Raw genomic sequence first — 23,438 nt, forward strand, 5'->3', positions numbered from 1 at the left:
GAGTAAAGATCAGTTATACCCATTCTGCTTTCAGCTGCTGTCATCAGCAGGTACGCAGTAAGTGGACCCCATATTTCTTTGTGCCTCGAGGCCTTTGGGAGTTCCTCTGCATAGTAATCTAATTGGTCTCTATAGTATGCCATGTCCTTCATCCACAGATCAAGTTTGGGAGACATTCTCTTGCCCCAGTGAATAGCCACCCTCCTTTCTGTCAGCAGCAACACTACTGCTACAGGTTTCCAATTGGCCGGCTGGAGAGACTTAACAAGAACGAGCAGGCACATTTGGGGGGTACATGCCATTTGTTCCATCACTATCGTTGAAATGGCCTGTGTCACCTGTGACCAGTAGTGATGAACGGGGATGCAGGACCGAGTCAGGGACAGGAAGTCTGCTTTCATTGTACGGCAGCGTATACACTGTGCATCTGTTTGTAGCCCATCTCTTTTCAGCCAGAGGGGAGAGTACTATATTTCCTGCAAATACTTAAAACAGATGATCCCTAAATCGCAATTTGATGCTAATCTACACATTAGGGCAAAACAAAATTCCCAATCTGCTAGCGTTAGAGGGTCATCTAAAATAGCGTTCCATTTATCTATCACAGCGGAAATATACACCATGCTGTCCCACTGGGTGATGAGGCTCTTGCGTGGAGTACAGGTGAGTAGGACCTTCAGTGTCCCCACTATTGACGGTGTATGTGGAAACTGGGGGTAGCGAGGTCTCATGGCCACACGCAAGCAGTGATATGTGAAAGTCAAGAGTGAGGTCTGCATCTGTGTGTTCAGGAAGTCTTCAAATTCTACCATGTTTCCTCCTGAAAAAGCATCCCCCATTGTTTTCAATCCTGGCCTCTCTAGTATGGACAATGCTCTCGGTTCCTGTGTGACTGAAATCTCTGAGTGTAAAAGTGGCATTGTTGGACCATTCAACGGGGATTTGCTCACCCGAATGCTGAGCGCCTGCCAGCCCTTCGTAGGACTTTATATGGTATTTATTTCTGTCAATGTCACATCTGTGTGTGCCTGGGGCAATAAGGTTTGAGTGGTATTGGATAAGCATTGTCACTCTCTATCGCTATGTGTGGTATGCATTTTGGGGGTAATATCAATAGTGTGGAAAGTGAGCTTGTGTGCACATATAGTATAGATTTAAATCTGGGGCTCTGAACCCCCCTTGCACATATAGACGTGTGAGCACGTTCCAGTGACTTCTAGGTTGTTTCCATGCTCAGGTGAGGGTACTAATGTAGGATCTGAGGGTTTTGAAGAAGGTCAGTGTCAGAGCGCGGGGAATATTTAGAAACATATACAGGAACTTGGGGAGCACGACCATCTTCTTAATCGCTACTCTATCAGTGACAAAGGAAGCCGTGTCCATTGGGACACTTGGTCATCTAGCCTCGAGACGACAGTGCCATAGTTCTACTGGATAACTATCTCTGGGTCTCTGTGTATCCACACACCTAGATATTTAATAGGGTCCTTACACCAATCCAGCGGGAAGTCCAGGAGATGTGGCGCAGTGCTCAAGGTCAAGGGAAAAATAGTTGACTTAGACCAATAAATGCTTAGTCAAGAGTACAACTCATATTTAATACATTCTTAGACAACCGTCGCTAAACTTACAGCCGGGTTTCAGACTTAAAGTACCATATCTTCTGCATATAGAGATACGGCTACTGGATGCTGCTGAAATCGCAGGGTGGTGGCAGCTTGCTGCTGTCATATCACACAGGCCCGTGGTTCCAGTGCCATGGCAAATAAAATTGATGACAGCGGGCCTCCTTGCCGTATCCCCCAGTATATTCTAAGTACCTTCGATGTGTGACCATTGACATAAACCCATGCCACCGGGTCCATGTACAGCAGGCAAATCCATTGCAGGAACACCTGTGGCATGCCCATACAGTGCAGGACCGTGAAACATATATGTCCACTGTATGGAATCGAAGGAGAACCGCAGCTACCTGGAGCAAGGGGTTGAGCTGATGGAGTAATTCAAAGAGTTTGCGCATGTTCTGTGCAGTGGAGCGGGAATAGACAAATCCTGACTGGTCTGGTAGGACCAGTGTGGGGAGCAATGGATGGAGCCGAGCAGCCAGGATTTTCATGAGGATCTTAACATCTGTGTTGATAAATAACAATGAGTGATAAGAGCTGCATCTCTCCAGTTGTTTATCAGGTTTTAGGAGTGCTATTATTAGGCATTCTCTTAAGGTCGGTGGCAGTATTTGTCTGTCATAAGCCTCTGTGTACATGTTTCTGAAATGGGGCATTAGTATATCTGCATACATCTTGTAAAATTCAGTGGGGAGCCCGTTGCTCCCAGGGGCCTTCCCATTTGGGAGTGTGCGTCTCTCATCTCGTCTTCGGTGATGGGTTGTACTAAAAATTCCCTTTGCCCCGGCAACAGCCAGGCGAGTGTTACGTCATCTAAGTATGACACTGTCTCTTGTTCCGTTGCAGAAACAGACCCCATATAGTCAAGTGTAAAATTTCCCCACCCTGGGTTTCTTGGCTCACTATATGAGTATGTGCCGAGAGCTCTTTGATTTTGGCTGCTAAATTGCAGTCGGGACAGCCTTCCTCCTCATACACACCCAACATCTGGACAGGTGCCTCAGCACTTGTTCAGCAGTGTCGTTATATTCTGTGATCTGTACTTTAATGCTGGCTAAGGTTGCGGACTTCATTGTCTCGTTCTAACTTCTGCAAGCAGTTTCTATGGACTTTAGGTGAATACAGAAAGTTTAGTACCCCCTGCCTGTAGCCTTATTTAGGCGCTCAATGGTAGTTTTGAATGCTTCCCATAGCGTGCTCACCATTTCTACAGAGCCCTTGTTTTCTTCAAAGCATTGCCGTGCATATCCTGTCTCGTAATACCGCGTCAAGCAGGGTTGAGGCCTGAGGCCTCCACTGAAATTGCATGGGCACGTGCCAGGGCTCTGTCAGTCTCATGTAGTCTCTCAGCAGCTTCCTGCTGTGAAACTTTCCACAATTCATTGTATATTGCACAAAGAAAGTGCTTTTGATGTGGCTTTCGAGGTGTGGCAACTTTGGCATGGTTTGCCCTGACTTTTTTGCCTCTACCCCCTGTATTTTTGATTCTGTGCTGGATTTCGGTTTTGCTGGCTTAGATTCTTTGGGCACTTTGTCACTGCTGTTTAGTTTCAAAGTGTAAGTGCTCCCTGTATATATTATTGTTGAAATTGGTTCTCCCTGATTGACATATTTGATTTACTCGTAAGTCCTTACTACAGTGCACGGAAGTGTGTCAGGGCCTGTAAATCAAATACTACTACAGATTGTGCGTCCCACATGAGTAGCCCTGAAAAGGTATCTCAGACCTGCCATTGCAGTGTCTGCGTGCAGTTTTGAACTGCCATGTTTACTTGGCAAGTCTACCCACTTGCAGGACCCTAACCTTCCCTTTTCTTACATGTAAGGCACCCCTATTGTAGACCCAATGTACCCCCCTTGGCAGGGTGCAGTGTATGTGAAAGGTAGAACATGTACTGGTGTGTTTGACATGTCCTGATAGTGAAATACTGCCAATTTTGTTTTACACCATTGAAAGGCTATCTTGCCCCCTAGGATAGAATGGGAGATGCTTTGTAACATCTTACAAGTATAGCTTCCGTTGGGACAAGATAGAGAAATAAAGTTTAGGCTCTTTGAACTCAGAATTTCATAACACATATTTTAATAAAGATGGTTTTTAAATTGTGTGTTTGGAAATGCCACTTTCTCAATTATTTCTTTTGCACACTTTCAGAAAATAGGCAACTTCCTGTTTGTGCATTGACTGTCTGGTTTTGGAGTGACAGGGGCTGGGGATGTTGATGTGTGTCCTGCCTTTCCTGAATGAGTCAGGGCTGGGCTTAATAGACCTTGACTGCATTTAGAATAGTGGGAGGAGATTTCCTTGCCCCTGAATGGAGCCTGTCTCCCTTGTACAATGCAATCTCCACCCCCTGTGGTTATACTGCACCAGTGAGGACAGAACTGGTTTTTACTGGGCTCTGAGACCCTTGCACAAAGAGAACTGTCGTATCTGCCTCGGGGTCCTCTCCTCGGGATGGCGCTGATGCTCTATAGGGGTCCACCTCTCATCTGCCCCCAGTCCGGAATAGGTATAACACACTCGGACTAAGGAGACAGGTGAGTGAGGGAAGGAAGGGTAGGAACGGCAGGGAGAGAGACCTGTTAAGACACAAACATACCATGAGATGACTGGTACTCCCACCACCTCCCTGCTTGGAACCCAATTACTTGCTGTCAGCCTCTTTACCTACTACCTCCTCTCGCTATCCGTGTCCTCAGTTGACGATGCTGCCGGGTTCCACCATCCAGTTAATTGGCACTGGGTAGTGGCCTTGGGCGTAGCGCATGAGCGTGGGAGGAACACGTGGAAAATACAGTAGCGTTTACTTGGGACAAAGCGCAGCTCAATCTTGCTTGAGCTTCATGCCCCGGTGCCTCTGTAACGAGGTGTCACTGGTAGCGAGGACCTTTTCTTCCCACTAGACTGAGAGTGGAGACACCACCGAAAGTACTCACGGTTTTGTAGAGCAGTTATAGTGGCTCAGCTGAGTCGTAAAATCTTCGAACGGAAGACCACCGGCGGGGGCGCTACTACTAAAGCCCGGAACTCCTGGGGCCGAGGAGCGCCGACGCCGTAGTCTCAAGCCCGGAAATCCTGGGGCTGTAGCCGGTTGGTTCTCGCGCTGCTACCTTGTGCCCTAAATGTTTGGGGGCAGAGGAGCGCGAATGGAGAACGACCAAGCCCGGAAATCCTGGGGCGTATGTGCTAGTTCTTGCGCTGCCTGAAATGCTCTGACAGAGCTTGAGCAGAGGAGCGCGAACTCGGATTGCCGGAGCCCGGAATCCTTGGGCGTAGAAGGCTGGTACTCGCGCTGCCCTCAATGCTCTAACAGCATTAGCGCAGAGGAGCGCGAACTCGGATTGCTGGAGCCCGGAATCCTTGGGCGTAGAAGGCTGGTTCTCACGCTGCCCTCAATGCTCTAACAGCGTTAGCGCAGAGGAGCGCGAACTCGGATTGCTGGAGTCCGGAATCCTTGGGCGAAACGGGAAACAAAGGGACGAGAGAACAGCCCTCGGGGAGCTGCTAGTTGCGGAAAGCCAAAAAACAGGAATACACACGGGAATCTTCGGCAACGTCCTCTAGGCATCTCGGCCTATATCCGCTTTCCCTAGCGTTACGTCGATCACGTTGGGCGTGCCACCCCGGGCATCATGGGAAATGTAGTTCGAACAGAACTCGCGTTGCGGTTCAGGGGCCCGTTGACCTGGTGATCAGCGCATTACCGGTCTGCGTTCATGACAAGAACAAAGACATTTTGGGGTATAACTGTTAGACATAAAACCCCAGAGATTTAGACTACTTCTGGAATCAAGAGGACCCTTTGCCAAGCAGAAGAGCTGGAGAAACGGGAGGAGGAATACTGCCCCTTTGCTGTGTGCTATTTGGGGTTGGCCTGCAGTAGCTGTTTCTACCAAGGAAAGGACAAGGACTTTGCTGTGAGGTGTGTCCCCCTGCTTGATGAAGATCTCCAAGGGATTGAGTAGTGCTTTCCTCCTGTTCTGAAGTCTCAGGGACACAAAGACTTTGCCCCCAGCTCCTCTGAACTTCCTTGCTGGGAGTTCTGACCTGCCAAGAGGTGCCTGTGACTGTGTTGGGCCTCTGGAGGTTGTTCCTGCTGTTGGAAGCTGGAAAAGCAATACAACTACAAGAAAATAGATGCATCACTCTTCTTGCAGCTGTTTTTCCGACACAGCAATACTGTGCAAGAATATCCACACATCGCCGCGCTGCTGCCGAAACCAACGCAGCGCTTGTCGCCGCTGCAAGAATCGACGCATCGAGGGATCGCGGCTGAAGAAACTGACGCAGCGCCACTTGACGCCTCCACATCGATCGCCGCGGCATCCCGGATTTCCATGCATCGTACCTGTACAGCACGTTTTCCCAACGCATCACCCGCAGACCACAACCGCCTCGAAATCGATGCATCACTTCCCCCCACAGACCAGATTCAATGCATCACTTCTCCTGCATGCAGCAGAACTGTTGCATCGCCTACCCAGGGTCCCAGGAACGGATGCATTTCTGTGCATTTCGACGCTTCCCATCCCTGCAGCTGTTTGGCCTTGTGAATTTTGCCACAACAACAGGTGCTTTGAGAGAAATCACGCATCCATAGTTTTCTATGGGCCAAGTTGTTTGAAACCTTTTGAAAATTATATTCTTATTACATGTATGTTGGATTTTTGCCGTTTTGGTCTTGTTGAGTTTAGATAAAGATACTTTATTTTCTAAACTTGTGTGGTGTCCATTTGTGGTGTTATCACTGTATTACTGTGTGATTGGAGTACAAATACTTTACACATTGCCTTTGGGATAAGTCTGTTTACTAGTGCCAAGCTACCCAGGGGCTGAGCAGGGGTTAAAGTGTGTATCCCCCTTACCCTGACTAGATGCAAGAGTTGCTTTTTGGACAAAGCTACCTACCTCTGCCAACCAGAGACCCTCATTTCTAACATGAGGTCCTTACAAAACTCCTGTAGGGCCTTGCCATCAGAAAGAAGAGACAGGCGCTGTTTCACCTCAGACAACGTTAAGCGCTTTAGCCAATCTAGGCACAATTTTCCAAAGCATAATGTTGTGACCACTCCTGCATTTACTTTCTGCATGTAACGTGGGTCTGGTTTATTTATCCTAAACCCATTTGTGTTGTCAAGAAAACGTGCCTGGCATCTGTTAGTATCTAACGGCCACACTAACCATCCCTTTGGATTGGAACGCGAATAATTGTATGTCCCATTTCTGAGCATAGTGACTAAGGTGCTCTCTGTGTAGTTTGAGAATTGCTGCCAATTTGCAAACCGTGCAAATGTGGGAATGTTTGATTTATTGAGATCCTTTATCTTAGCCAAGCCAAGACAGTATGTCTGCTGCACAGTTTTTTCAGAAAAATCATTGGGTGTGGTATAAGGCATGCTCTAAGTAAAGCCTCATTCCCCTGAACCTGCCAATGTCTAATTCCCCATAAAGATTTTAAATCAACATTGTCTTTTTAAAAGTCAAACCCTAGCATCGACAACTGATAAATAAAAGATGCAGAATAATTCAATTTTGTATTAGTAAGCATAGTTTTCTTTGCTGGTGAAGGAGTGAGTTTATAATAATATGACTCTGGGTCAGCTGGATTGTGACCAGAAAAATATGCAAACTTCTGTGCAAATGTTTTTGAGGTACCTTGTGGTGGTATACGGCAGTGTTTCCATTGAGTGTAATTAAATACTGCATGTGGAGTACTTCTTTTTTATAAATAATGGTGAACATTTCATCCTAATTGGAAGTACAATAATGCTTTTCTTCAGTATTAAAAACTGGTTAAGGCTGTAGATCAGCAGGCATTTCATGCACTGTGTTAGTGTCCCAATCATCAGACATAGCACCAGGAGTGATAATGTCATTCAAAGAGATATGAAATACATAAGATATTTCTGTAGTTTCAGTTGGACCAAATAATTCCATCATGAACAGGAACAGCTGAAATGTTCACCAGGGAAAGTTCCTTCGTACCTTGTGTGATGAAGAAAAGGGTTTCAAAACCTCATTTACCAGTTCAACAGCAGAGCATTCTGGGAGGTAGTGTCTGTTCAGAAGCAGGAAAAAGACAACCACAAAAGCAATCAGATGAAGAGGAAAAGTAATGGAATTATAGGGCAGAGGATGTGGTCTAACGCCTAGAGTGGTCGACCTTGAAGCTGGGGAACTGGGTTTGAGTCTTGGCAGGGAAGCTCAACATCCTGTGATTCTGAACAAATCACTTAATTTCCTCGTGTCTAACGAAATGAATGTGTCTGTCTGTAATGGAACTGGTGCTCATATAAAGTGCTCTGATACCTTCTGGTCGAGTTTGTGCTATATGAAAAAAAAAAAATAATAATAATAATAAATAATCCAAATGTATATCCATGGAGGGAAAAAGTATGTATTTTTGAGCCAAATGTTGAATTTATGTGGTCCCCTTTGTGGTGGTGGCAGATCTGGTTCAGACGAATCCGAAGAGAAGTCTTCAAAGTCCATGAAGTAGCCGGAGGCTGTTTGCACAAAGTTGGAAGTCTTGGTGAGCTATGTAGAACTTGTAGATGACTCTAATGGTGATACATTGTGGTTGACACCATCATTGCCTGTTTGCAGAATTGAATTCTATGTTTCCGTACATGATGATTGTATTGGATTTGTTGATCTAATAGGAACAAATGATACTTCAGTGTTAGTAGTCCCCAGCCAGCGAGAAGAAGCTTCATCGTCAGTCACAACTTCCAGCGGGACTGTAGAGTAGTAAGAGGAGAAAGGTAACTACCAAGGAGCCCTTTTGACCTACTGTGTAGAACTGGCCACATGATGTGGTTTGATGAGAACAATAGAGACCAATCTCTTGTGTTTGCTGCAAGCAAGGGATGGTAAAAGTACCGTTCTGGCACCTTCAAAAGCCAAGACAGGTCCAGGCACTCTTTAGGATGGCCCAAATTCATTCTTGTTCATAATCTTCTCCCGGACCAGATCACCGCTCTTTGGAATCCAACCAGAGTTGCTGGCGCTTCCTTCACTTCACCAGTGGCAGAATATTTCTGTTGGACGTTGCTCTGAGCATCTCAGAAGTCATTTAGTTCCTGTAAAACATCCAAATGTTCACTGATATCAAAAGGTGTTTCTGCCGCTACTGTACTTGGACTGTCAAGGTCTGGAATGCAAATCTTATCCCCAAACAGGATTTGATAGGCAGTCTGACCACCCAGAGGTTTTCTAAGCAGGTTGTTGAGAGCTCTCTGTACCCCATACAGGTGGTGAAACCAACTGTGACCTGAACCTAATACCCTAGCTGTTAAAGACTGCTTTAAGTCTCGGTTCTTCCTCTCCACTACCGCATTCCCCTCTGGATGATGGGGGAGGAGTACTGCACAGTCACACCCAATTTTCCCATGGTGTCTCTGTATGCCCTAAAGGCATATCCTGGACCCTGGTCCTAATGGAATCTGGCTACTGCATATGTCCCAATGAAGACTTGTAAGTCTTTTATAACAGTTTGAGCATCAGTCGATCACTGTGGCCAAACCCATAGGAATCAAGAGCAGGAATCCACTGCTACCATGATGTACTTGTAAGGCCCGTCAAAGTTTAAGGTTCTGCAGTGGTCCAAATAAACTTAAGCCAGAGGGTTGTCTGAAATCAATAGAGGTGTCTGGGGTGGATGAGCTATGGTGGAAACCTTCATCTGCTGACAAAAGTCACATTTAGGCACAAAGTCCTTTGTTTGTATGGACGTGGCTACCATTAGCATTGGTGTGATAAAGAAATTGTAGCCGCCACCTCTGCATGAGCAGATGCTAGACCTTTATGAGCAGAGAGGATCAATCCTAACCTGTGATCTGGATTAAGTATTACTCTATCCCCCACTCCAGGTAGATGAGCAAATGGAATGTAAATGTAAATTTGATACTTGTATAGCACACTACTCACCCGCAAGGGTCTCAAGGCGCTTGTACGAATACCGCTGTGGAACCCATCCTGGCTTTCCCTGTGAGGCGTCCAATCCTGGGCACCCCCAAGGTGGAGGCCAGGCCTCCTTAGCATTGTGGGGGCCGTTGTGGAGATTAAGCAAGCTATTGCCCAGAGTTGCAGAGTGGGACTCCATGATTGGAATAGGCACCGAGGCGAGAATTATCAGGTCTGTGGAATTTTTTGAGCCCAAGACCCGCCGAGGCGGGGAATTGAACCCTGGTCCCGGGCTAGACCTCTGCATCAGGGTCTGCCGCTCTAATCATTGAGCCACACTTCTCCACATGTTTATGCCGTTAACTGGTAGAAGCATTTAGTTGGAAAGAAGGTGCCATCGCGTGAAGTGTTGATAGCCAACATGATGTCTCCATCTATCCTCATCCTAGAACAAGTAATTGCAGCAACTGCACTGTTGCTTGTGTGGCTTTGTCACCCATGGAATTTCCTGCAATGTGTATTCCTACATGCTGATGACTCAGAGTGTGAATCACATGAGTCTGTGGCAAACATGGTTTTAATTTAGTCGACTGTACCCAAAGCATCTTGTGCTGTACCATGTACCCTTTGGAGTCTCTGAATCAATTATGGCTCCAGTAGTGTAAACACTCATTGATAGACGGGACACAATAATACAAATCACACACTATGAGTGTGGGTAATCCAGGATCCCTATTCTTAAGGTCCAGAATTAGAATATCCAGTTCAGCAAGCTGCTCTGTGCACTCACCAAGTGACTGCGTGTAGGTTTTATGAGAGTTGAAGTCTCCATCCTGCATCATACCCTTTACTGCTGCGCATGCAGCAGAGTATTGGTGCTTTGTCCCTACAGCAGGTTGAGCAGAACCATCAGTGCAGACTATGTAATCATACTGATCTAGAGGCATGACTTCAATGGGCAGAGTATATCCGTGTTCATATTGTAGGTATCCTTGTTATTGTAGTGTAGAGTCACATATGTAATCTACATCTGTTGCTGTGAGTGAGCTGGCATATTTTATCCATCTTGGATGTAAAGCTTTGACGGTTGGAACTCTGGCCTTTTTGACAGCCTCTAGAGCTGGAACTGGAGTCACCACAGTTATTAATTTCCCCTGAGCCAATGTTCTTTCTTTCACTACAGCAGCCTGTACTGCTGGCAGGAGTTTTCTGTCAGTGCTAAACGCTTTACAGCATTTGCATATAAATGCGATTTATATGCAATTGGTACCGTGTCTCCTTTATTGAATGTGACATAGGTGTACACTGATGCACCCGCAATGATATGGATCACCAGGTGTGTGATGTTTACTCATATGTGTAAGTGTTTGGAAGCTAGCATGTTAGCTTGTACTGTCAGCTGTCCAATGTGTACTTGAAAAGTCTGGACGAATCAAGTCATAGAACGATTTTTCCAATTGTGCATAGTCTGATATGTATGTACTGCCAAAATGTAGAAAGCCGATATTGATTGGAGTTCTTCAATGTATTTGGGGGATATAGAAGCGCACACTTCTCTAAACAGTATGTCAAAAGATTTCTGCCTTTTCTTGACAGCTCGTATCTCAAAAACAGGACATTGAGATCGGCTATTCTTGATTTTTTAAATTAAAATTTTTGCCCATTTGAGCAAATCTCAAAACTTTGCAATCTACTCTAACCAAGTGAGGTGATATATGTAATCGACATAGGACAATGCCTGGCCATCAACATCTTGTAAAATTTCTGTTACACGGGCTGAAAACAGCCCTGGGCTGTTTTTATACCCGTAGGGCAATTGACAGAACTTTTTCTGAGAACCTAGGGGACTGAATGCTGTCAAGTACCTGCTTTCAGGTGCTATATTTTGTCAGAAAAATTCATTTGAGATGTTTAATGTGATTTTGTATTTTTTACGCATTATATTGTTCATTAGTGCCTTGCTATGCCCATTTTGTACAGCGAATGTGCATGTAGCCATGTTCAAGGGTCTGTAATCCAACACTGTATGATATGAATGGTCTGGTTTCATTACTGGAAACAAAGGAGTATTCGTCAGTGAGGTGCAACTTTCTATTACACCTTGCTATTCAAATTGTGCAAGTATTTCTCTAACGTGTTTTTTAGCATTATGTTTAATGGGGCATTGTCTTTCTGGTTGTGGGATTGACCTCACAGGTATGGTGTGATAAGTGGAACCGTCATCTCACCCTAGATGGTTTCAGTATAACACCAGAGTTTGCGCTAAGACCCACTCCTTGCCGTATGAATGTTTAGCTGCATCTGCAATGAGGTCAGAAAAAAAGTTTCAATTACTGTTTCTCCCTTGGGGCAGTCTACAACAAATTCTTTTCGCCTATCTTTTTCAGCCAAGAGAATGTCATAGCCAAATGACAAGTTCTCCAAAAAAGAGAACATTTATGGTAGGCTGTATATCCCCTTCCATCTGGAGTTGCAATTCGTACAATTGACTGGAGACACTGAGTCTCCGGTCCGGGTGTTTCACCTGGAGATATTCACCTGTTGCTACTGCTGCTAGACACTCCATAAGATTGCGCAGATTGTAGCCTTCTTCCTAGAAGACTCAGGTGCCTGCTTCAAGTTATCTATTTCAGAATTACCCTTAATCTATGGTTAACTAGGTCTGACTCCCAAATTATCTCTACCTATTGTTGCAAAGCTTTCCTCAATAGTTTTAGGTAAAGCGCGATTCTGGTCCTCTGGAGCAACCTGTGTAAGTCGCTGGTGTATAGCCAACACTGCTGTTTCCCCTTTTGTGTTACTGGTTGCGCAGATTTCAGCATTTTTCAATGGGCTCCTGTTGAGGGAACCTTACCTATGACTGCATTGATGGTCACAGGACTAATCCAGGCGTAGCCAATTGAGATTGTGCAGCTTGAGCAGCACTTGAGGGATTTATCATCATTGTTTGCATCACATATTGTGTCAAACAGATCTGTGCATAGCATAAGTAACTCTGCTGCACTCAGATGTGCTATATCTGGGTAGAATGTAAAACTGGCTAAGACTGGCCATGTTGCTCCCTCATTGCTGAGGGGACTTAATCTAACATTGTTTCTTGTATGTGGTAGGGTACCTTTAAAACTAATTTTGGAGTTCTTTTTATGTTAGTGGTATTTCTCGTGCTTCATAAGCTGTGTAGTTGTTAGGAACTGCAGCTACAGTGTAAGAATGAAAATGTCTTGATTGTGTATTTACCTTTAGGAATGCAAACCATGAATAGGATACCTCTATCCTGTACGCTTCGTGGGCCTCTACCACAAAGGTAACATCTTCACCCATAAGGGCAGTCCATGTTGTTGCAGCATTTGTATAACTGCATGTCTGCAGTTTACCTGTATGTTAACTGGTGCTGCGTTAGCCATATGAATATGTGGAATGGCGAGAGAGTACTTCTGTGGTTTGATCCTTTGAAATGTTCAGGCTTGAACCACCTATAGACCATACATATGATTTACAGACTCACCTGAGGAGGATTTTTCCCTAACACCACAGATGTCTCCGCTAAGTTGGTGAGTAGGGGTCTTTGAGTACACAAAAGAAAACAACTCAGGTGATCCATTTAATAAGAGCCCAAGCTGGACGTTGGGCGTCATGTCAAATGGCTTATACTTTTTCAGTAAAACTGAGCCTTTGTTTGACAACATAAATGCCAAAAATGTGCAAGACTGATTCTACACACACCATGAGGATATGTTGGCCTTTGTCCTGGCTATCTCACAGTGCACCATCTGCATCTTCGCGAAAGGGAAACAGAACTCCGCTGGGCTGGGATTCCGGCATGGGGGGACCTCATAGTGCCAGAGAAATGCTCCTGTCTAAACAAAGGAGTGATGCTTTTTAGATAACAAACATCACCCATGTTGACATGCCGAAGTCCCAGTTAGGCTACTAGTTTTGATTCTTCCCTAACAAAGCTGTCACCAAGTGAACAATAATAAACACCATAATTTTGCATAGTGAACTTTAGCTGTCATACTGAATGTTCGATCGCTCGGATAATGTGCCTATGAAGATGTGTAAATGTAAGCAAAGCTATTTCATGGAATATTATCCACATGAGCACAAAAACAAAAGTATGCCAAGTGTCAACGTTCATGAAAAGATGGCAAGTTTAAAACGATAATGTGTAAAATGGTGGTGTTCATGCCCGGGCCTAAATGTGACCACTTAACAAGCACAATTGTTGAACTGTTCAATTTCTTTACTATTCTTGTGATGCTGATTACTCTGTTTTTTTCCTTCTATTGATAATTGAAGCACACATATTTTACACAAGAATCTTATTGTGTCAATATATATTTTAAATGCCAATGTGAGTATTTCTGGTGTTTCCCTTTGGCTATGCATGAGTAACCAAACGAGAGGACTTTAGTTTAGATCTGTTTCCACAATTTTCTTGGGGAGTCAGGATTGTCATGATTTGAGGATGCACATACCATCTGTTACCTTGCTAGGTTAGGGGTACAGATGGTGCACTTTGAGCTAGCCAGGACTGCGGTCAAAATATCCTGATGGTCTCTGTGGACTCAGTCTTGCACAGTTTTGACGTTTATGCTGCCCAAAACCACACTGTTTTACTGAGCAAGTATGAACTGTACGACACCAGCACTTGACGTTAGGGGAGGTGCCCAGGCTTACTGTTTGAACTGCTGCAGATACTGAAGTCAAAGGAAACTGGGATCTTGAATAAAGGACTTCAGACAAGTGTGACTTCTGCTAGTTGGAAACTGAGGTAGTGTATTGTAATTCTACTTGGTAGTTGCCCATCGGCCTGTTGGATGAAGCATCAACAGAAACTACTTAGCAGGCTCTTGATTGTCCTTGCCACAATGGAGCATAACTTGAATAGCCTGGTTATAGCTTCCTCCACTATTTGCTGTATCACAATGAGATCAATACCCTTAGGTACCTACTTTCTGTAAACAGGGGAGCAAAGAGCAAATGTTCGATTTCCCCCAAATAGCAATTCTGCCCTGTTTGAAGCAATAACACATCAAGAGTTTATTCACAAAACAACAAGAGGGGGAGTTATTGGGGTTCCAGTTGTGAAGGAAGGCATTTGGGTAGACCTGATTCCGAATAAGTGGGTAGGTGTAAACAATATAAACAGCAGTACCTTCAAACACATATTAGAGGCTTTAAGCCATTCTATTTGCATTCTGTTTAAATTCCTGATTGTATAGTTTTTTCGCTAGTAATAGATTTGAGATAAATGAGATCAAGCATTATTGAAAGAAAGTCTAAAAAGTTGCAACAAAAGATGTCACTGTGAAAAGAACAGCGACAAATTAAGCTTAAAACCAGATGACATAATAATAAACTCTTGATCTAAATAAAAGGATGAATACAAATATTAAGAAGTCATTACTGATGAAGAGGAGTTACTCATTTTGCCAAATCCCAGTCACCATAAGCAACGATGTTATCCACTTGATGTCTACAAAACCTTTTTGCCTTGTCAGGTTAAGAAAAACATTAGTAGGCATTATTTTAGAAAAATTATAAACTTAACATATCAAATTCGGATTCTGCACCAAAAATGCTACGGCTTGCAATTATGAATAGAACAAATGTGAGGTTGGGTGACCATTATCACAAAAGTGCATACATATAAAAATAAAAGCCAAAATCCATCAACCGAAGACTCTGTCCAGTGTGCATAGATCAAGGGATACTGAGTGCAGGGCATATCCAAAGGCCTCCTCCTGAGCCTTGTACATCCTGTGCACAACAGATGGTTGTGCCCAGTGGGTTTTGGCTGCCAAGGAACTGACCACAGAGCATGCCTGAAGGCCATCCCTTGTGCCTAGTGTTTTTCTGCACCACAAAAAGTCACTAAATTAACCTATGCTTATCCCTGGGTAACTTGCACATAAAGCAATCAGGCTTAACTTGGAGGCAATGTGTAAAGTATGTATGCGGTACAAAAAATGGAAATAAAGTAAAAACACAACACAAGAAAAATCCTACACCAATTTAGAAAATAGAATAATTTTCAATAAATTATTTGACACCAAATTGACAAAATTCCAATCAGTAGAACCAGAGTTATGAATTTGTTAACATTTTAGTAAAAACTAGCACCTAAAAGATCAAAGTGCCAACCAAGAACATCTATTCGCATGAGACCGGGCTAAAATCGTTGGAGCACGGGTCGAAGTGGATTGGGCCCAGGCTGCATTTACCTTCGGACTTATAAGATATTTTGAAGAAATAATTCTGAGAAGGTAAAGCTTAGCAGGGCAAGCTCCAGGAGGTATCAGAGGAGGAAATGTAATCTTTGGGGAGCCACTGGATGAAGTTGTGGTGAAGGTTTCTACTTTTGGACTTTGTTACTTCTTTGAAAGTTGAAAACCTCTAGTGGAACGAGGCAGTAGACTGTAACTGACGAGAGTTCCAGGACCTGACCCCTTTGGCGAAGGACAGTTGGACAGGATTTGATCCTGTGGAGAAGAACGTAGTGGGAGCTTCCGCAAAGTCAGACTACCCGATTATGCACCTTGGGTGGATAGACAAACAGGTCGGACCTGGTCTCCTCTCGGTTCTCAGAGCAGTTTTTAGCAAAAAATGTACTACGTGTCAAGTTTGGGATTTTGGCTATCTGGGCACCTTTACCACCACCACCAATGGTACAGGACTGGAAAGGTACAAGGCTGGGTCCAGGTGTGGGTTCAAGATGGTGGGAGCCTGTTATGTCCTTGTGGCTCTGAACAGGAGGCCAGCAAACTAGCCCTTGGAGTAGTCCTGGGTTCAGGTGACGAAGCAGGGCAGGCCTCTGAGGGTTCAAGGCACGCTCCTGGAAGTAAAGCAGGCTTCCAGGTGAAGCAAAGAAGTCTTATGGAGTACACAGCAGGCCACAGCAGTACACAGTCCTCTGAGAGTCCTTCTACAGATCCAGAATGTGAAATAAAGAGTGGGTTTGGGGGTCCCCTTTTTATCTCTAGTGCTTTGAAGTCAAAGTTTGTAGAGAATTCCCTTTGAGGTCCTAGAAGTATCCTGACTCGTCAGCCCTGGCTCCAAGCTGACTGCGTGAACAATGCAAGAGTGACAAGTCTTTTGTGTGAAGGCAGACCACAGCCTATTCCGTTGCCAGTGCGGCTGTCCCAGTCCTATCACCCCACCCTACAAGTTGATGTCCCAACCAGGCACACCGAATTCCTCTATTGTGTGGCTGTCTGGGAAGAGTAAACAAAGTTCAACTGCCAACTACACCCAGTCATGTGGCCTAGAGTAGGCTGCTGGTACCAAGTGAAAAAGGGTAGGAAAATGCCAACTTCCTAAAAGTGGAATTTCCAAAATTGTAATTTAAAATTCGACTTTCCATTGGGATGATTTCTAATTACACTTTCATAGATACCAAACATGAAATGCTTATCTGACCCCAATTAAACACTGTGAATGAACAAGTGTTCTACAAAGAAATCCTTTTGCAAACATTTTTGACAATGAAAAATCATGGGTTTTCTTGCAGACGAAACAAAAGAATACATCTAATGCTTTTAACACCGTCAAAGAAACACGTGCAACCAAGGATGCTGATGTTTCAGTATTGTAATTTAGAGTGTTAATTTCAAGAGACTGATCATCAAGCTGTATTCTTACAACAGCTGTTCCAAGTAATGGTGCAGTGACATGTGAAATCACTGAGCCTTAAGAAATAATGGAGAATAGTACAAGGATAGCTATGTATTTCCAATATGTACAGCAACCAGCAGCCCTGGACTTTTTGATTAAAACAAATACAAATACAAACACAATGAAATTAACATTTGAGTTTGGGTATCTAACAATCAAACATATGGGTAGGCCCATGCAGTGTCGCCGTTTCGACCCCTAAATAGATATATCATCCAGGGTCTTCATCAGGACAGGCTTATGGTAGTCACCTATAAGGTAAAGTATACAGAAAATCAATCTCAACTAAGTGGAAAAACAAGAAGAGGGAAACCCCATGCAATTAGTCATAGGGGAATTAATCCTTGTTAAAACACTCTCAGAGCGAGGTGTACAGAGAATCCTGTGGTAGGTGGTTGGGGAAATTGCCTGTCGGCATGCTTGGACAGAATATCAGGCATAACATGAGGAGGAAAAACATGCAAAAAAATGTTTTAAAATAAGTTGTGCATTCAAACGGGCACTGGAGCATGCATGGTTCCAATAAGCGTGCAGTAAAAATCATGGGTTAAAAGTTTTGTTTCTTCTTCAAGAAAACCCATGACTAAACTTTTCATTGTCAAAATGTTTACAAAATGATTTCCTTGTACAATACTTGCAATTGTATTATCCTTGTTCTAGGGATTACAGGGTACGCCTTACTTGTGCTACCCAATTAGACGCTAGCACTTATTAAATGTAATAAGGCCACCCACTGTTATCCTATTGGACAGGAAAGACTCATAGTGAAAAATTAATTTAGGGGTTTGTCATTACCAGGACAGGTAAAACTTAAATGTACATGTCCAACCTACAATATGCCCTATGGGTTACTTAGGGCATACCTTATGGATGACTTATATTCAATAAAAGGGGAGTTTAGGGCTTGGTAAGGGATTTATATTGCCAAGTTAAATTAGCAGTTTAAAACTGCGTTCGGACTGTAATGACAGGCCTGAGACATGTTTTAAGAGGATCCTTAAGTGGGTGGCACATTAGGTGCTGCAGGGCTACTAGTAGCATTTACTTTACAGGCCCTGGGTATATGGTATACCACTCTACAAGTAACTTATAAGTAAATCAAATATGTCAATCAGGTGTAAACTAAGTTTACCATGTTTGGGGTAGTGAGCACAAGCAGTTTAGCACTAGTTAGCGATGGTGGAGTGCACAGAATCCTAGAGCAAAAAAACACAGAATTCAGCAATAATAGGAGGGGTGAAGGCAAAAGGTTTCGAGGTGACCCTGCAGGGAGGGCCAGGTCCAACAAATAACTTATAAATATTGTAAAAGAATTGCCAGAAAACAAATGTTACCACTGATGTGACTTGACCTATACAGATTATAAATGTCCTGCAAACATTTACAAGAGCATCTTGTACAGCCTCAGCAAGAGTTTTTCAATGACTGTTTTGCATAAAATGGGGATTCATGAACCCTCAAATATTTCATACAAACACTATACAGAGATATAGGGAGTAGTGGACAGCGCCAGGACACCTATTTGGTAATCGCGCGCTATACAAGTCGCTAAAACATAACATAACATAACATATACAGAAAGAATTGTCTTCAGATTGCAGATTCATACTGGATCATTGACCTGGGAGGTTGCAATAGCACCTCGTCACTGTGAGCCCTATTGGCCTAGGAAGCCTCATCTGCACTCTGCCTCTTTGAACATGACCAGCTGAGGAGGTCACCTCTGGTGATGAGGCCAGGCCCATGAAACCAGAACTGCCATCCACCCAACAACATATGGGAAGAGTTACCACAAGCGCGGGCTGTGCCTGCCTCATTGCCTGCCCTGCGAGGACTAGCGAGAAGGCATCCCAAGACTTTCCTTACAGCTGGAGCACATGGGCTGAGAGACGCTCAAAGAAAGATGAGCTTTCCAAAGTAAACCAAGTGTAAGATCAAGTGACTGAGTTGTGTTTCAAAGCGAAAACAACAGTTGATGGACACAATTCAGAACAATGTCATACATTCACCCCAGTACAGTTCGGGCTGGACTGTTCCCATGAGGCACAGGGTCAGACTGATTTGCATATGACCATGTCTGAACTGGGGTGGCGGAGTGAGCTAAAGAATGATGATGGATCAAACCCAGATCAGTTGACTGGAAGTGAGTGCTTGAAATGTTGAACATTCCGTCCATCATCCCCTTTGGATTTGCTTTGTTCGCCTTAAGTTGGCAGGGTATGCCCAGATGTGGGTCCCTTGCTCACTTTGCCACTGGATTCAAGCTAGCCTGGCTGTTGACGGCTGATTAGCCAGAAACCGGTCCCAGGAGGCTTGTTTCTGGCCCAGGAAAGACATGGCTTGGCAGTTCGGGCTGGACTGTTCCCATGAGGCACAGGGTCAGATGATTTGCATATGGCCATGTCTGAACTGGGGTGGCGGAGTGAGCTAAAGAATGATGATGGATTAAACCCATATCAGTTGACTGGGGGTGAGTGCTTGCAATGTTCAACACTCCGTCCATCATCCCCCTTGGTGTTGCTTTGTGTTTCAAAGCCCCATGGGTGTGACTGTGATGATCTGCAACTGCTACTCATTCGTGCTTCTGCCACAATATACGAACGGCCATAGTGGCTACATTTCACCCGGGTGGAGAGAGGACATTAGAGCAGGAGGGTGTAATACCACTTGAAGGAGGCAACGAGGGATTCAACCCTGCATTCTTGAGCATAGTTGGACTAAGAAGTATATAGTTCTGCTGTGTAATTAAAGTATTTACTTTTACTAAAATATAAGTGCTGGGCTGGTGTAAGAAATCAGGTTTTTGATTGAGTGGGGTGGAAACCCTACTTAAGCAACAACCAGAGTCCTTGTTAAGGTGAACCACAAAAATCACGAAATAACCCTGTGCTTAACCCTCTGGTAGCTAGGCGCTAAAGCAGTCAGGCTTAACTTAGGGGCACTGTTTTAGGTATTTATGAAACACACAATCATTATAAAGTTAAAATGCAGCACAACAAAAATCACAAACCAGTGTTTAAAAAATTGAGGAAATGTTAATGGAAAAGATGAGACCAGAGTGACAAAAATCCAATCAATAGAACAAGAGATGTGCAATTTCAAAGTTTTAGGAAAGTACACCGCCTAAAGGCACAAAATGACACTCCCGGTCATCTGGTCAAACTAGACCAGGGGACAGTCACAAGTTCAGTCCGACCGCTATGGAACGAGGGCCGGACACAGGGACAAGGTTAGTCCCACTAAAAAAGTTACCTTTTCAATGCCTTGTGCAAGGAGTTCAAAACTTTGGGGTTTCACAAGAGGAGCTCAACTGATGCCAGTCAAGGGTCCAGGACCAGTAAAGGCACCGTTAGGGATCAGAAACTCACTACAGCACAGGCCAGCAGGGCTCAGGCAAGTCAGCTGGGCCAGTTGCAGCAAGTCACCTGGGCAATTGCAAGGAGACCTCCGGAGCTCGTTGTGTACCTGTGGCTCAGAACAGAAGGTCAGCCAACTAACCCTTGGAGTCACTCAGGTTAGCCAGAGATGAAGGGAGCAGGTCAAGACTTCCTTCTCACAGAGCAGGCCTCAAGCAGGAGACTAGTCCTCTGGGGAACAAAGCAGGCCTCAAACAGCAGGGATTCCTCTGAGGGAGAAACAGGCAAGCATCAAGCAGCAGGATTGCCCTTTGGTAGCAGAAGTGCAGCTCCCTAAGGTACAAGGAAGGATTCATGAGGTAGGGCAGTCCTCTGGGAAACAAGGGAGTCGTTCTTCAATCGTCTGAAATATCTGCAAATCCAGGAGTGTACTGAAGTGTGGATAAGGATGTCCAATATTTATACCTGGTGCCATTGTTTGAAGTGGAGAACTTTTCTAGGCTACCCCTACATATGGTTCTGGAAAGTTCTTCCCTTCCCCTGCCAAGGCTCAAAGAGGTCTAGGGTGACAAAAGAGTAGTGTTCGATCTATTTGTGTGTGCTGAGGCAATCCCTTGGAATTGTAAGTGGAACAGGGAACAGCTCCACCCCTAGCCATCCTGCCCACACTAGTTCACTACTGTGCTCTGTCTTGGCCCAATATGCAATCTTAATGGGGGAGCCAGTAACAGGCCCAGGCAGATGGCAGCTCCTAGAAGTCCTTAATACCTTTTGGGAGTAAAATGCCAACTTTCTAAAAGTGGGGCTGTTAAAAGTGTAGTCTAAAATCTGACTTTACCATTGAAGAGGATCTTAAATTACAATTCATTTGGGTCTAAACTTGATATTTCCACCTGCTCCCAATCAAATGTTAGCACTTATTAAATGTAATAAGGTAACCCAATGTTATCCGATGGTAATCTGGACATGGGGGAATCTGGACATGTAAAACTTAAAAATGCATGTCCTACTTTTTACAATGCACCCTACCATAGGGGCTGTTTAGCACCTACCTTAGGGGTGACGTATTTATATTAACTCCTTTACCACGGCGCAAATTTTGCCACGGTGCGGGAGTTCTAAAGAGTGGGCGGGACCGCGTAGGTCAACGGTCGTGTGCAGCACTGGGCAGGTGGTGCTCGCATCGGCCGTTGGCGAACGGGAGCACGGAATGGGTTTAACAGGAAGGTGTCAGGCCGAATTGGAAGTATAAACTGCACTACAGGCTGCAGTGGCAGGCCTGAGACATGTTTTAAAGTGCTATTTTAGTGGGAGGCGCAAAAAGTGCTGCAGGCCCCCTAATAGCATTTAAATTAGTAGCCCTCTGTACCATCTGCTGGTGCCATAAATAAATTAAATGTGCTAATTAGCTATAGCCAATAGCACAAGTTTTTTAAGGAGAGCACAAGCCCCTTAGCTCTGATTAGCAGCGGTAAAGTGCACAAAGTCCTAATGCCAGCAAAAATGAATTCAGAAAACAGGAGGGGTGAAGGCAAAATGTTTGAGGGTGACCCTGCAGAGAGGACCAAGGCCAACAGCTGAACATTGAAGCAATGTCTATTGGTTGATGTTTGAGTTCTGAGGTCTTGCACCCCACACTACCTCCATGAGAAGCCTTGGTCTGCTACCCTGAGGGTCAAGTGCAGAAAGGGTCGCACTTGGATCGGTTTGCAGAGTCATAGTAGGATCGACCACAGGACACCTGTGGCAAATCACCTCAACCACAAACCCCAAACATGGTCTGACACCATTTGCGTCTTAGAATATTTATAGCACCTACTATTTCCGTAAACGCGCTTCTCAATACCTTTGTAGTAATTTGACATTGCTACTCATAGCACAGTCTGCAAATGATTGTTGGCCAGGTCAGCGCTCCAGCCACGATGTAAAGGAATTGTAACCATCCTTTCCAAAATGAAGCGGTTTGTCCAAATTGAGCACAGCAGGGAAAATGGTGGCGCCCCCAAGAAGCAAACCAATTTGAGCTTTCACAGTACCAATGCACGAGTTTTCTGATCCTAAGGCACTGAACTTATTTTACGCCATTATCAGCTTCATCGAAAAAACTGTCAGTTTTTCTACAGACATCTGGCAATTGGCAGTAATTGCAGTACAGGGTGTTCACTTACTTTATCCAGCTCCCCTTTTTCATAGCAAATGGGGTAAGAATTTCCTGGGAATGCTCACTCTCCTACGAATGAGATTCCAGGACAGCTGATTATTTCCATCCGCAGTAGTCCTGGGCTTACATACGATTCCCTCTTTAAATATTTATTACGATGTGTACTGTGTGCTGAGCACGTTTTATTATAGATAACCTATCAGGTGCCACCAAATGGTGGCTGGAGCATTATTTGATCAGCCTCGGGGATTCCGTCCTCTTTCATATTTCGAAACTGAACCCATGAGACGTTCTTGTCTGTGGAGTTGGTTCTTGTCTGTGAAACGTGTTATTGTTCATAGGTGTTAGCCATAGAGCAGGTTGGTGCTTTTTCTGTGGGACTGGTTATTCTTGTCCGTGGAGTGAGTCAGTGTTCTTTTCTGTGGAAAGCCTTGTTCGAGTCTGTGGAGCACCTTCTTGTTCTTGTCTGTGAAGTGAGTTGTGCCTCTCTGTGGGGAGCTGATCGCTCTTCTTGTCTGTGGAGTGCGTTGTTATCCTTGTCTATGGAGTGCGGTGCTGGTCTTAGAGTGCTTTATTGTTCTTGTCTATGGAGCATGTTGGTGTTCTTGTCTGTAGCGTGAACTGGTGTTCTTTCCTGTGACGTTCGATGGTGTCCTTGTCTATGGAGTGGGTTTGGTGTTATGGTCTGTGAATTACTATGGTGTGCTGTG

The sequence above is a fragment of the Triturus cristatus genome, chromosome 4_1, assembly GCF_964204655.1.
Source record: "Triturus cristatus chromosome 4_1, aTriCri1.1, whole genome shotgun sequence".
Classification (NCBI taxonomy): Eukaryota; Metazoa; Chordata; class Amphibia; order Caudata; family Salamandridae; genus Triturus; species Triturus cristatus.